Raw genomic sequence first — 15,768 nt, forward strand, 5'->3', positions numbered from 1 at the left:
CACAAATGAACTGAAAAAGAATGGTTTAACACAAATCTAATCGTAACCTCGTGACAGAAAAGTGTAATATAATCAGAAATTATGACTGGTAGTGTTAGAAGCATAGGGTTCATGCTCACCACAAACAACAATAACAATCAAAACGATCAAGAAAAAAGTCCCTACGTTTTTTTTAAGGTGTTTTTATTGCATTCTCTCAAATCAAAATACACATTTACGTATACAAAATCTAGAAAATCATTTCGTTAATTTCATGTATTGTTTTGACATTTGATTTTAGTCTTGTTTCATATTCCGAAAAAAAAAGACACAGTAGAATGATACAGACATCCCATAACTTAAAATTAAAAAACATAACTAATGTGCACAAAATGTGAATCGTAGAGATAATTGTTAATTTTTTTTTTCTTTCAATAATTTTATTCATCAAAATATCACCATAATTTTAGGGTAGAATGAAGTATCGACCCTACTCAAAATTTAATTTTAACCTATTTAATTCCTGTGTAGTTATGGAAGTATATTTGATATATTTATTAAAAAGGAAAGAAGTTAACAAGTTTATGATAAGATTAATTTTGGAAAAGAGCAAATCATCGATATTTTATTATATTTTATTGAAAATAAACACGTATTTGGTAAATTGTGTGTTTATTCTATATTAATTTTTATGATGCTATCCTCTTGGACTCTTTGTTCACAGTATTTGAGGTGAGAAACAAAAAAGATGATGCTTGTTAATGTAATCTACTAAAATAAAGGTTACAATCGATTAAGATTAAAATTTCCTATCGTTTTTCTTATCTTATTGTTTTATATTCTTAAAAAAACAAGATACACATGTTCTTCTATATCATAAATTTATATCATTCATTCTTGATTATCCGTGTGGTTTATATAAAGGTACACACTTATAAAGAAGTAATCCCGAATACCTTCAACGAACGAGGGAACAAAGGTCATTTCCAACCTGATTAAGCACAAATGAAATGAAAAAGAATGGTTTAACACAAATCTAATCGTGACCTCGTGACAGAAAAGTGTCATAATTTCAGAAAGAAGCATATGGTTCATGCTAACCACAAAACAATCCAGAAAAAAGTCCCTATATTTTTTAAAAGATGTTTTTATGGTGAATTGTCGAATGGTCTAATACCACTTGGTCTACTTATCAGTTCGTCCAAGTTCACATAGTCTAATCTCATTCGTCTACAACCAGTTCGTCTAATTTCCAATTCGTCTAATTCCCACTTGGTCTAATATCCTATTCGTCTAATTTCCATTTGGGCTAATTCTCACTTGATCTAAAATCAAATTCGTCTAATGAGCAGTTGGGATAAAACCATTTAGTCTAATTTCCAGTTGGTCTAACACCACTTGGTCTAATTTCCACTTGGTCTAATATCAAATTGGTCTATGTACCACTTGGTCTAATCACCAATTGGTCTAATACCCAGTTGGGCTAATCGTCACCTGGTCTAATTTACACTTGATCTATAATATCCATTCATTCTATTATAACATCATTCATTATTATTTATTATTTGATCTAGAATCAACAAATATGGTACGTAGTGGATAAATACCATGCATTAGTATTCATGTCGCCAGGATCTGGAGGGGTAGAGCTGGGGTAGGGTTGGTGAGCGCAAAGCTCACCGTGAAGGACTATCGTTGACGAGATAGTCGCTCATTATTCTAATCAAATATAATTCTTATAATTAGGCATACATATCGATTATTTCGACGATGATGAAAATTATATCATACTCATAATCATTACATCAGCGCATGCACATTTACAGAACAATATGTTGGGGACCTTGTACACTGTAAAAACTGTGGTGTTAATAGAGGACCACACCCTGAGGTGTTAAAATTACACCCTAGAGATTGAACATAACACCAAAGAGTGTAAATGTAACAACCAAAGCTGTTGTAATAACACCTATAGGTTTAAAACTAACACCACCAATTTAACACCGGTGTACAATAACTGATGTGGTCCTCTATGTGCACTGTTTAACACCACAGTTTTTGCTGTGTAGCTCATAATGGTCAGATGGCGGGGTTTCATCAGAATAACATTATTATAGTGAAAGGAACGAAAATATAATGTAATTGATTGTTTGGATACGTATCTGGTAAACATGTTTATGCCTTTTAACATCAATGTTATGCACCATTACCGACGATACTTAAACGTAATGGATGAATACCATGCGTTAGTATACATGTCGCCAGGATCCGGAGGGGCAGGGCTGGGGTAGGGATGGTGAGCGCAAAGCTCACCGTGAAGGATTAGGCATACATATCGATTATTTCGATGATGATGAAAATTATATCATTCCAATGCAAAAGTTACAAAACCATTAGACCCGGGGCCATTCACATTGACGAGTGGAACCCACAGATCAATGGTGGAACCATGCGCGACCAAAAAACAAGTAAGAGGATGTCTTTTTCAAAGTAGGGCACGTTACGTAAGTTACGTTATACGGGTGTAAAAAAAACACTAAAGTAATAAAAATGGTATCTATTTCTCTAGGAAAGCTACGTGTTTAGGGTCAAATTTGCGAGGGTATAACAAGACTAAAATGTTTTATAAAGGATGTACTACGTGTTTAGAGTCCTAGTTGCTCGAGGTGTGGGAGGTCGAGCCGTATACCCGATCATTGTAGGAATATCGCTGTACTTGTTTCGGGTTCAATGCATGGAATACTTGTTAAGGGTAAATATCATATTTTTTCCACCTCTATGATTGTATAATAGTGTTATTTTTACAAAAAATAAGCAAAATTTATTGTTTTTCCCAAAAACCTTCAAAAATTCCCTGACACAGACAAAAAATCCCCAAAGTTTGTTTAATCCCCAAATAATTTCTTTTCATCTCCACAGGCTTTTGAAAACCCCCATATTTTTCAAAAATTTGTGGATGGAGACATAGTCTCTCATGACCGGACATGGTGGCTCAGTGGTAGAGCGCCCGTCTCATGAACGGGAGGTCGTGGGTTCGATCCCCGGCCGAGTCATACCAAAGACTATAAAAAAAATGGGACCTTCTGCCTTCTTGTCAGGTGCTCGACGTACAGAATGGAGAAGGGTAATAATAACATATTATGTTATGAGGGCCCGCTGGTAGAACAGCTTACAGCTGAGTGTGGCTACCCTGGGTAAATATGAGTTATTATTATTATTCATTATTATTATCTCTCTAACCATACTCGAAATTGAGGGGCGCGCGTGTGAAGATTCGAAGCCGGCGAGCGGTGAGTAACTTTAAAAATTTCATCAGAAAATTGAAAACAAGTCACCATGTAAACTTTACAAGTTAAGTGGCATGTAGACGAAATGAATGTTAGACTATCTGGAAATAAGACCAATTGGAAATTAGACCAAGTGGAAACTAGCCAAAATGGAAATTAGACCAAGTGAGTGTGTGTGTGTGTATTTGAGTTTTGTCAGACGTGTATCAATCAGATATGATTATTTACGTCTGGGACCGACCTTTAACGTCACCATCCGAAAGACGTGACCAGGGCTCGAACCTCGAACCTCTGCATCAATTTGTAACTTCCCCACAGCTTGGATTACAGGCGCACGCCACAACGCCCAGTTGTTGCTATCCCAGAGGATCAGACCAACTAGTGTTATACCAACCGACTATTAGACGAACTGGTGTTAAACCAAATGCAATTAGACCAAGTGACAATAAGATACATTAGACGAAATGGCAATCATACCATATGAAAATTAGACCAAGTGACGATTAGCCTAACTGGGCATTAGACCAAGTCGCTATTAGACCATTTGGCAGTTAGACCAAGTGGTCATTAGACCAATTGTCTATTAGACCAAGTAGTCATTAGACCATAAGAGAATTCGAATAAGCTGGTTTAGCCCGAGTGTTGTTAGCCCATCTGATGATTAGTCCAAGTGATATTAGACCATCCGTCAGTAAACCGTTTTTATTGCATTCTCTCAAATCAAAATACGCATTCACAACTACAAAATCTAGAAAAGCAAATCGTTATTATGTATTGTTTTGACTTTTGATTTTAGTTTTGTTTCATTTTTCAAAAAAACTAGCAAGATGCACAACACTCATTGTTAACCGTAGAGATAATTGTATAATTTTAAAGGGTAGAATGAAAGTATCGACCCTTATCAAAATTCTTCAGATTTCTTTTCAATAACACAATATGAAGGAAGTAGGTTCTATCTATTCATAATACAGGAAAAAAATAAACAAGTTTATGATAAAGTAAAACTTAAAAAAGCTAAATATCGATCATTCATTGTCTTATCCTAAAAATGGACACGTATTTATTGAATTGTACTTAAAATTCATATCAAAACTCATCATACTGTCGTCTTGAGCTCTTTGTTAATAGTACGTAACGAAAGAAATAAAAAGATACTGCTATTTAAGATAATCGATTATTAATTAAAGTTTACAATCGATTAAAACGTTTTTTTTATTCCCATTTTTCCCTCTCATTGCTCTGTATTATTAATTTCAATCTGTATTAGAAACAAGTTACTTATGTTCTTCTATATCATAAATTTATATTTTTCATTCTCGATTATCCTTTTGGTTTATATCAAGTTACACACTTACAAAGAAGTAATAACTAATACCTTCAACGAACGAGGGGGGAAAGGTCATTTCCAACCTGATTAAAGCACAAATTGAAATGAACAAGAATGGTTTAACACAAATTTAGTCGTGACCTCGTCACGGACAGGGCCATAAATTCAGAAATTGTGACTGGTAGTGTTAGAAGCATAGGGTTCATGCTCACCACAAACAACAATAACAATTAAAACAATCCAGAAAAAAGTCCCTACTTTTTAAAGATATTTTTATTGTATTCTCTCAAATGGAAATATACATTCACATCTACAAAATCTAGAAAAGCAAATCGTTAATTTCATGTATTGTTTTGACATTTGATTTTAGTTTTGTTTCATTTTCCAAAAACAAAACACACTTGGATGGTACAGGCAGCCCATTATTCAAAATAAAAACATAGCAAGATGCACAGCACACATTGTTAACGGTAGAGATAATTGTATAATTTTAAAGGGTAGAATAAAAGTATCGACCCTTATCAAAATTTTTTTAGATTTTTTTCCTTTTCAGCAAAGATACTACAAGGGGAAGATCGGACAGTACATAGACCGCGTAATGAAACGCTCGGGAAGAGCGCCCCACAGCGTTGAGTAAGTAACGACCTTTTTTTACCTTTGCGTATCGCGAGATAGTTGTGTACAAAACATATGGGAGAAATGGTGAAGGGTTGAAGGGATAGACTCTTTTTACATTTCAAAAATTTTTTTCTTCAAATTTTTCCCCCTTATATTTGAGATGAGTATATTTCAGATGTTTCTTGGTGAGAAAATATGGAAACATTTTCACGACCCACTCTTGAGCCCTCTCCAAACTCCACTCTCTCATTTTCCCCATATGTTTTATACACAGTCGCGTGCCGATATGCGAAGGTTTACTTACTCAACGCTGTTGGGCGCCCTTCCCCATAAGCCAGAGTAATCAATAGACAGAGTGGCGACACGCGCACTGAAAACATGATACGCGCGGTCAAAGGTCAGCCATGGGGGGCTGATTAGTTCCCCTGCGCACATGCAATTTGGCAATCATCACTATTTTTATTCCCGTTTTTATTATTCCTTTAATTGATTTTCGGCAAACTAGCCTAGGTCCGGAAGAAATAATAATCGAGTCTAAAAGTAATTTCTCCTCTTTGATTTAGAGCTTGATGATGGATCCCCTTTAACATTTTGGTTTAATTGTCTGGCAATATTTATTAAAGCTCAAATTCCGTTTTTTTATCGAAAATTAATTTGAAGAATTATACAAGTTTGATCCACTCAATTTATAAATAAAAAAAATGGACAACAAAAAATAGGCAACAATATGGGAATACAACAAATTAACAAGGTGATGCCGAAGACATAATGGAGTGGAAAACTTGAGGGAGGGGGCAGGGCAGTTTTCTACTTCTGAAACACTACACTGAAATTTGTAATCACAACGCCGGTATCGTACCGGGATAATAAACAAGAAGCAAAATATAAGTGATCACACAAAATATATAGGAAAAACATATATTTTGACGATATATGTTTTTTATTTAAAGTTAGAATTTAATATAGTTCCCTGAAAAATGTGGGCTATATAATTATTTGCGCTGATTTAGGGGTCGGGCCCATACAGGTGGCAACTCCTAGCTACAATATTTTCACTGACTGTCAATCAATTAGAAATAGGAGCATTGTACTCATATCGAATTTCATGTCTTAAAATGAACTCGAATAATTTCAACAGTATGAATATTAGAATTTATTCAAGATGTCAAAGGCTTTGTAATCGGATCGGCCGGCAAACTTGTCCTTTTTTATGTCACTTAAAAATTATCCATTTATCTTTCCGTTATGTATAACGAAAATGGGAGTCTTGGTCACATTTTATTCTACGGCGGCCGTACTGCGAGTCGAAAACAGTCGTTTTATTCATTTTTATTCAAACCACCTATTAGCTGGTAACAAAATAAAATGTTAAAACGGCTGTCTTCGACTCGCCGTACGTCCGCCGTAGAACAAATGTGACCAAGGTATGAGTGATGAATTATTTCTTAATTTATTGTTGTTTTCCTTAGTATTACCATTATTATGACTATCATCATTGCCATCGTTATATTACTATTATTATCAGGGCGGCGAACATCATACTTTCTTTCTCTTTTCTTTTTTAACTAAAATAGTTGAGGCGGTTTTTGCCACCCCTCCCCCTCCTGGCGATGCCCTTGATAAGCACATATTTTTAATAGGGGGCAAAGGATCTAAACGATATATAAACTTTTTATCAAACGAAAAATAGGGGGTATAATGAGAGTGCCAATACCCATACAATCGTACAAATTCCCTTCGACTTCCTCTTCTTTGTTTGAACTATTTAAAAAAAAAATGTAGAGGGTGATCGCCTTTCAACCCGTTGCGCCTGATCATCATTGTCATAATATCTTGTACATATGAAATGTGATTTATAGTTGTTTCCATCTTAACTTTCATCAGCGGCCGCAATGTCATTATTCTAAGTGAAATCATGTAGGCTTTTTCTGAAATGATCATCTATTTAAATGCTGATTATTTTCCTCTTATTTTCGGAACTTTTCGATCTTCTTAGTAAAAACAATTTCACTTGATTTTAAATAATTGCCATATTAAAAAAATATTTACCTCCATTTCCTCTCATTGGTTTAATCTGACAATTCTCCTGGCAAATGGTGGAAATTGTCAATAATCTTTTAGTTGTAAATGTACATGTTTATCAGTACTACCCCTCCCTTTATCACTCTCTTTGCCTCTCTCATCTCTGGGTCTCTCTCTCCCTCTCTCTCTCTTTCATTCTCCGATGTATACCTTCTAAACTTTTATAAAGACGCTTGTAATGCATGTTTAAGATGGAGAGCCTATAGCTATAGCAAGATCAAGGACAAATATTGAAAATGAGGGAGAAAACAACCAGACTGCTTTACCATAGGCGGATCTCATTGGCGGAGCAAAAAAAAAGGAAGAGAAGAAAAAAAAAGGAAAAGGGAAAAGAGAGGAAGGAGGGGGAGGCGAGTGAATAAAATAATGTGAGGGGAAGAGTTGGAAAATACCCCAAAAAGTATCTTTCATATCACAATATATTGCATGTTTGATGTCTGTGATACATATCTTGTTCAATATGCTGATACGGAGCTTAAAATATCAAATTTTTAAAATTAATATATTATACAAAACATATATCAGCTCGCACATCGAGCTTTCATTATTTTCTTTGATTTAAAAATTGATTTCTGGGAAATCAATGAAAAATTGAAGTCATCTCTTTGATACTTAAATGTATGTAAAACAGCAACAACAGCTTAAATCATATTGTATAGTTTAATTGATTTACATAAAATTGCATAATTGGTAGAAAAAACTTTACAAACGATTTAAAACGTTTTAAAACAATATTTTTTTTATAAAAACCGTTTTTTTATTACAACCCTTGATGAATTGTTAATAAGATATTAACTCATGCATCCTATTCATAATTACAAGTGCTTTAAATGTCAAGTTTTCAAGCCTTGACATCAACAAATTTCGCACTCTCATTGGGCTTATTAATTAATAAATAAAACGATAAAATTTTCGAGAATTCTTGATAATTCAATAAATTTTTTATAATGGAATATTGGCACATTTCACTTGACGTTTAGGAAGAGGAATAGAAAGATGACCATTTTCATATGATGATAAAAATGTCCTTAGAATGTCCCAGTCCTAGGTTAAAATAATTCAAGAAATATCAGCTCTCGCTTCACTTTCGCATCATCTGTTACATGCATTCCATATCCACTTTACAATTTTCATTTTCAGTGCTTGTAATAGAGCTTCAATGAACATTTTTCAGATCAGAATATCAAAATTTTTAATGTAGGAAGATACCTAATTACCCATCTTCATGGTTTACAAAACATGAATAGAGAGTCCCGTTTTTAGGTCTACATGTAAGTCTCAATTTTTTTCCGCTCGCATTGTTTAATTATTCTGTTCATGACTACAAAATTAGAATTTTCTTTTTTAGGTCGGAATGTCAAAAATTTTCAGCACGCGCTTCTCGCTTGCATTATTTGATTGATCTAATATGTATCGTCGTCATGGCTAACTGCAAACAGTCCTTAACAGGTCCCTTTTCAATCAGGCCAGAACGATTAAAAAAATTACTATTTATTCATGAATTATTTAGCTACATACGCATTTTGTTCAGGATCACAAATTACTAAAATTGTTCATTTTTCAGGAAAATCTTTATAAAATTTTTGAAATTTTAGATCGAGCTTCGTGCTCGCAATAGTTTGAATAGGGCCTTTATATATTCATGTTGTTTTGTAAGAATGAAGTGACTGTTAGGTCTAACCCTTCAAAGAAACAAACAAAATTAAACTTTGAGCAGTCGATTGGGGAAAATGTTGGTGAAAAAATTCTGCCCCACCCCCTTCCCCCACTTGGCAAAAGCTGGATCCTATCCTGATAACCTGATACTTTTTTAAAAGAGAAAACAATAATAAGATATCATAAGTGATTTCCATGTAAGAAATATATTTCTCTATGCACGATAAGATGGATTCAAACAATACTTTGTTTTTAATCTTGCGTTATGTCACTCAATCCTTCACATCCGATAAAGCTCATAAAAACTTTTAAATTGCGCATGCATATCCTACTAGTATATATACATCGAGAATGACAATAAGAATGAAATAAATCTCAATCGGAAAATCATATCTTGGTAAAAAGAATAACGGTGAACAATTTTTTTTCCCATTACATTATCACATGCGTTAGATTTAAAAAAAAAACAGGCTGTGGAATCAATTTTAATTAAACTAGATTTTTTGATAATGAATTTCAAATTTGAATAACAGACACTTCTTCTTCTTCTTCCTCTGCTTTTATTGGAGATCAGCTTCAATATGCAGTATGTCGTAATCCATCCATCCATCAAGTACATTGCATTTGAAGGTTAAATTACATAATCAATTCATTGAGAACAGGAAAGAGATACGTTTCATATGAATATTATATAAAAATAGCATATATGGAAATGCATTTTGATATAAGATAAAAAAAGATGGGTATACATGGAAATATAAATGTACATCCTAACACAAGGATAATGAGGGAATTTTATTGAAAATGTAATACAATAGTCCCAATGACATGATGCATTTATAAACAAAAAAGAGGAAATACCCTAACAATACATTTATGAAAATAAAAAACCAATCATACATAAAAATTATATCAATATATGTTGTTCATTCTTTCCAAATTGCACAATTATAAGGGGAATGGAAATATATTTTACTTTCAATCTTGCATTATTTCCTGATTGTGATAACTTTCATTCCCTGATAAATTATTTTTAAAACATTATCAGCTGAGATGTTTATTAGATTATGACTTACCAGAAACCACCTTTGAAATTAGTAAACTCTGTTCAGCTAGTTGTTTCCAAAGTTGATGCTTAAAACTTGTAGTCACTGAGGTCATTACCTTAATTGCATGATCTTTGAAAACACATGCAATTATGATAACAAAATTAGTGATCAAGTACAGTTATCAGCAGATAATCCATAATGAAGATATGAGGTGCTAAATGTGGCTTCACATTAGACCTGTGCCATTTCCATCATCAATCCACGCAAGCATTGTTGTCACAGTCATATTAAGGTCAAAGCACATGTTAACACATTTTGAATACTACACTGACATACACTAGGAGTGAATAAAATTACAGTACTGTCAGGAGGCCCTGAACTTGTAGCTAGATGAACGATCTCCATAAACCAAACACAGCTGGGTTAAATACAGCAATAAATATGCAGTCCCTGATAAATATATTTGTACATGTAGATCTAGCACCATCACTGCTATTGAGGACATAGACCAAAGCACTTTGTGTCATCATTCCTTCTGTTTGTATTAACTAGAATCTAGATTGATTCACCTGCTGTCTTGAGAGGTAGATCGAAGCTCTTTTATTGGATTTTAACCTCTAAATATCGAATAGTTAGAATCAATCTTGGCCTAGACTAGGTCTACATCTACTGTAGATATTCACCAACATTAGACCCTAGTCCAGATCGAGTAAATAGACTTGAGTACTGTCTGCAGTTCAGTTGTTAGATTACAATTTTAATCTAACAACTGCACTGCATGCAGTGCTCAAGTCTTATTACTAACCTGACTACTTAGGCCTAACGTTAGAGACTTAGATCTATGTTTTTTATTTAAAAAATCTAATTCTAAAATTGTTAACACATTTGCCTTATAAAATATAACAAAAACAGAGTCTACAGTATAATATAGGGATACTTTCCTCTCTGATGAGATATTTCCATCTATATATTAGTAGATTTAAGATTAAGACCAGCAACTTAGAACTAGACCTAGGCTAGACTAAAGTCCAAAGTTAAAAAGTGCCTCCACACATTGGTGGCGCCATCCCTGCAATTAACCGCCTAAGGCCTATAGGGTGGGCTAAGGTTTCCGCCGCCGAAAGCTCCGGCGGCGCAGCTCCTTATCTTTGGCTAGGGTCTTATGAAGGGTAGTCCCATATGCTAAATTTTATGAACTGTTTTTGGTAGAAATTAAATGGATTTCTCCCCAAATAACATGAAATAAGTTGTTAAAAGATCATTCAACCTTGACAGTCATAGTAAAACACTATTTTCAACACGTTGAGGTAATTTGTGCAAAACATGATTACACAAAACCTGAAAAAATGCAATTTTTCTCTCTTACCAAACACTTTTTTCGACATTATTTTGGAAGCCGATTTATGCAAAATAACACCAGATGTATCTACAAAAAGGCAACTTTATATGTTAAAATACTCACATTGGCGTCTAGAAAATATATCCACGAGAGGAAAGTGTCGAGGTATTTAATCACTAAATGTGAGAAAATTTGTAGTTTATTGATATTTCCGGGGGTATGCACCCAGCAGAAGATCACAAGCGCAGAAAATATGCCAGAGGGAACTAATTGGGGCTCCATGAAATATCGGACCAATCAGAGCACACTTCCGGTTTCGCCACTCTGTCTATTGATAACTCTGCCATAAGCATCACAGAGATACGATCTTACGTATACGTAAGCTCCCGAAGGGAGCTAGAGAGGTAACTCTTTTCGCGCGTTTTTTTCTCCCATAGGTTTTGTACACAGCCAACATGGCTGCCGGCGGACAATTTGAAGGTTGATTTTGGAGGGTCAATGTTTAATTCATGAAATGACGTCAAATTACGCAAAATACACTTCTATGATTGGCTAAGACGCTAATGTTTTATTCATATTTTTGAATTAAACACGTTTTTTCCTTCCCACAAATCCCTACGAGATCTGTGCGAAGTGTTGTTCTTTTAGACTCTGCGAATTTCCAGTTTCTACAACGAAATAGCTCGACTAATCATCTGTTTATAGAATTGATGTTCGAAATCGTGATTTCTGAGTGAACTTCATTGGAGCAGAAAATCTTGGAGGGAACATCAATATTAATTTAATGACATTCCATAAGAATAAAAGTAAGTTAAGTTCATTTTCGTGTTTTGATCTCACTTACAATGGTGAGGTGTTTGCCGGGGTTCGGGGTCCATCCCGTATTACTTTACTACGTAAACCTCGCTCCCATTTCTTTTGCCTGACTTCCAAATAAATCATCTGTCAGTGAGTTTCTCAAAAAATAGGCCTAACTTACCATTTGTCGTAGACCTTCATCGGAATGCTTCATGTAAGCAAAAAGTAAACCTGTATTTCAGTTTTATTGTCAATTATCAGGGGTAGATGTGGACTTGTTTCCGACCTCCTGTTTTGGTAACGACAAACTGTCGATTTTGGTCAGAGCGAAATCCGGCCTTGATAACGCCGGTGCTAGCCGGCTAGCGAGATTGTCGATGTAGTCATGGGGTATGAAAATAGCGGGGACGGACTAGGCCCAAACTTCAAGCTTGAAAGTTGAAGTTTAGGCCTAGTCCGTCCACGCTATTTCATCTTCATATGAATAAGTATAATTCTCAGCAGCTTCTTTTATTCAGAAGCTTTTTACTTCAGAGTAATCATGAATGAAATCCAATTGATTTAGTGTACACTGTTAGATTTGAATGAAATGACTCACTTAGACGTAAATCAAGTTTCTATTTGAACAGGATGCCCTGGGCCTGGCCTGGGGTGGTATTCTGAAAAGTTCTCAGTGTTTACTTCATTCAAATGTGATGTGATTCTTTAGTTATATACAGGACCAGCATAGACCAGGTCCTGATTCAGCTATACAGCTGGAGCAATATGTGGTTGGAATCATTTTACTTTAATAAACAGTCTGGTACCGGTATACGTATGCCTCCCTGTTAAACTTTATGATATAGAGAGAATGAATTTTTTTGACCTGATAATTTTGTTTGGAATATTCATACGCCAATGATATGGGCAGCTGGATTTTTTTTAAATATTGTTTACGAAGAGTAGTTTTATTTATCTCTAATACTCTCAAACTGTAAAAAAAAAATGTTTATTGCAGATCCAATAGGACCAAGATCTTAGCAGTTCACACCCGGTCAGAGGGACAAAATTGAGAACCATGCAGATCAGCAAGTGTGAGTTACACTCTAATGAGGAACAGGACATCTGAATAAAAATTGGAAAATTGCAAGGTATGCTTGTTGTTTTAATAATAATACAGGCTGTATCTAAGCTCATCACCCCCCCCCCTGCCCCCCCCAAAAAAAAAATAGTCTAAATGAATAAATATTACATCTTTTGGGGGAGGGGGGTATGGCGAATTGAGCTGAATCAAAATAAGATATCACATAAAATTAAAGCTCCATTGATAGCTAATATTTGCTTGAATTCAGATTCACCTGTATTTCCATTTTCACCGACCATACCTTCTGTCTATGTACATAAAAAACCATGATATGAACAGTTATCATCTGATAAATATTTTAAATAATTTGCACTCTTTATTATCAAAACATACTGTAAATAGTTATATTGATAGATCAATTTATCTGGATGTAGGACAAAAGTGACAAAAGTATTAAATAGAGTTTAAATCTTCTTAATAAAACTGGACTAGATGAGTAAGAATAATTTACATCAGCAGCTCATTTTGTTCTTTTTCTATTTTTTTACAATGCAGGTTTCCCACTGCCCAAGCTGTTTAAGTACCGGTATCACAACAAGTACCAAGACGGAAGAAATATGAAGGCCAAGTTAATAAGTAGTTACTTCAAATTAATTTGAATAGATATATCAACAAAGCATTGAATGTTCTTTAAACTGCATATCTGTAGAAAAGAGTGCAGTACAAGTTCAGGTTCATCAGCGGGCAATGACATTAAAGTATACAAAATTTCACACAAAATACAAGTAAGAAATATTTTTTTTCCAATGGGCAAATGTATTACCTTTTATTAATATTTAATACTTCTACTAGTTCTTAGAAATTTTTGTGAAATTAAATATAATTTCCAGTTTAAAGGCCTATTGTATACAAGACAAAAATTTATATTTTGAAATAAAAATCATGCGTAGATAAATGTTAATAAAGGTGATCAGAGGATTAAGAAATAATTTTAGTATCATTCCTGGGCCTCATTTCATAAACAAGTTATTACTATTGTAATCTTGTCACTATGACAATTACCATGGTAACAGGGCTGAGCAAGAAATCAAGGTTTTTATGGAAGCTGCAATGGGCTTGGACAAAGTTACCATAATTGCAAGTCTTCATATAATGGCTGAATAATTATGTAGGAATATTAAATTGCATTTATTGTTATCTTACATTTTAAAAAGTTTTGACATGGATTACCTCTGCAAAAATATATAAATAGACTATATTTTTAAAAATAGATTGAATTCTAGCCACAGTGACAGTAGACAATATTAAATTTTGTGAATGATTCACTAATGTATTGACTGGGAAAGGCACTCTTTAGGGAGATTCTGGAATTATCCCCCCCCCCTTTTTTTATGTGGAGTGCTCTCACATTAGTAGAATATTTCTTGTCAGCAAATTTGGAAGGAATTTACCTCCTTTTTTTGAGTGACAAACTTTTGTGGAAAAATTAGAATATCACAGATTTTATGCTCTTTTTATGAAATCCTGGATGCATCCCTCATATTAACTATTAGGCTCATTGACATTTTTTTAATGAAATTTTAATAAACATTGTATATTTTGACTTAAGTGTAGAAAAATGCACTCAATCCTTTATTTTTTAAATCTAATTTAATGCTTGTAGACTCTATTATTGTTATGTTATTTTCAATGTTTTAGAAAATGGATTTCTTAATAAACATGTTAATTTTAATTAAATTATGTGATCTTGGTCATTTTCATTTATTAATCACCAATTTGTAATGATACATTGCTACCAAGAATTTGTATGCACAAATGGCACAAGATGTTGCACTCTGTAGTGAAATGTGATGATACTATTGTGACATCATGAGAGCAAACAGCAGTTAAACAAAATATTCTTCAAGAGAAATAAGGATAAGAGTGGGAAAGTAAGTAAAATGACAGGAGAATTGTTTGCCTTTATGCATATATTTGTGTGTGTCAGTTTCTGAGAGAGAGAGAAGAGGCAGGAAATGGGGGGCAGTTAGAGAAAGTTGTTTGGTTTGGAAGAACAATCATAAGACCTTACTGTCCATGATGGGTATACGGGGGAGGGGAATTATTTCTACAAAATGTGGAACCTGTATATAAAATGTATTTTTCTTTCCATATAAAAATTATACCAGATTCATTTCCAGTTGAAAATAAAAAATAAATATTCTATAGCCTATGATCGGTTTGCTCCCTTGCCTAGATAATTTTGAGAATCCCCCTAGAATATATTACCTAGGTCATAGTGACATAGAAGTCGCCATTTAAAATTAAGTGCTCCCGACTGCTATTCATAATAGGACCTATATTGGAGACTGTACAATAATTAATATGTAAAAGAATTTGATTTATTCTTATTTTTGTTCAAATAATGAAATGAAAGTTCATTTAGTTTTCTGCAATTAAAAATGAACAGAAAAGATAAAAATATGAATGAAGAATTTAGTTGCAATAGGGGTTAGGTCCACTTTTTACCATTCCGAGAAAATCAATGTTTTTTATTCTCACTGCATTACTCTTATGAGACACTAATTTTT

General features: G+C 33.9%; 1 long non-coding RNA gene and 1 other non-coding gene across 2 annotated transcripts; both read left to right on the forward strand.

Annotated features, from left to right (window-relative positions):
- The first annotated feature begins 2,960 nt into the window (after positions 1-2,960).
- TRNAM-CAU lies at positions 2,961-3,032 on the forward strand. Its single transcript has one exon. It is a non-coding gene; the product is annotated as a tRNA-Met (tRNA).
- Positions 3,033-12,101: 9,069 nt separating this feature from the next.
- Positions 12,102-14,665, forward strand: LOC121416536. The gene is made up of 3 exons (XR_005970193.1): positions 12,102-12,143; positions 13,133-13,265; positions 13,754-14,665. It is a non-coding gene; the product is annotated as an uncharacterized LOC121416536 (long non-coding RNA).
- Positions 14,666-15,768: the final 1,103 nt, after the last annotated feature.

This window comes from Lytechinus variegatus, chromosome 6, assembly GCF_018143015.1.
Source record: "Lytechinus variegatus isolate NC3 chromosome 6, Lvar_3.0, whole genome shotgun sequence".
NCBI lineage: Eukaryota > Metazoa > Echinodermata > Echinoidea > Temnopleuroida > Toxopneustidae > Lytechinus > Lytechinus variegatus.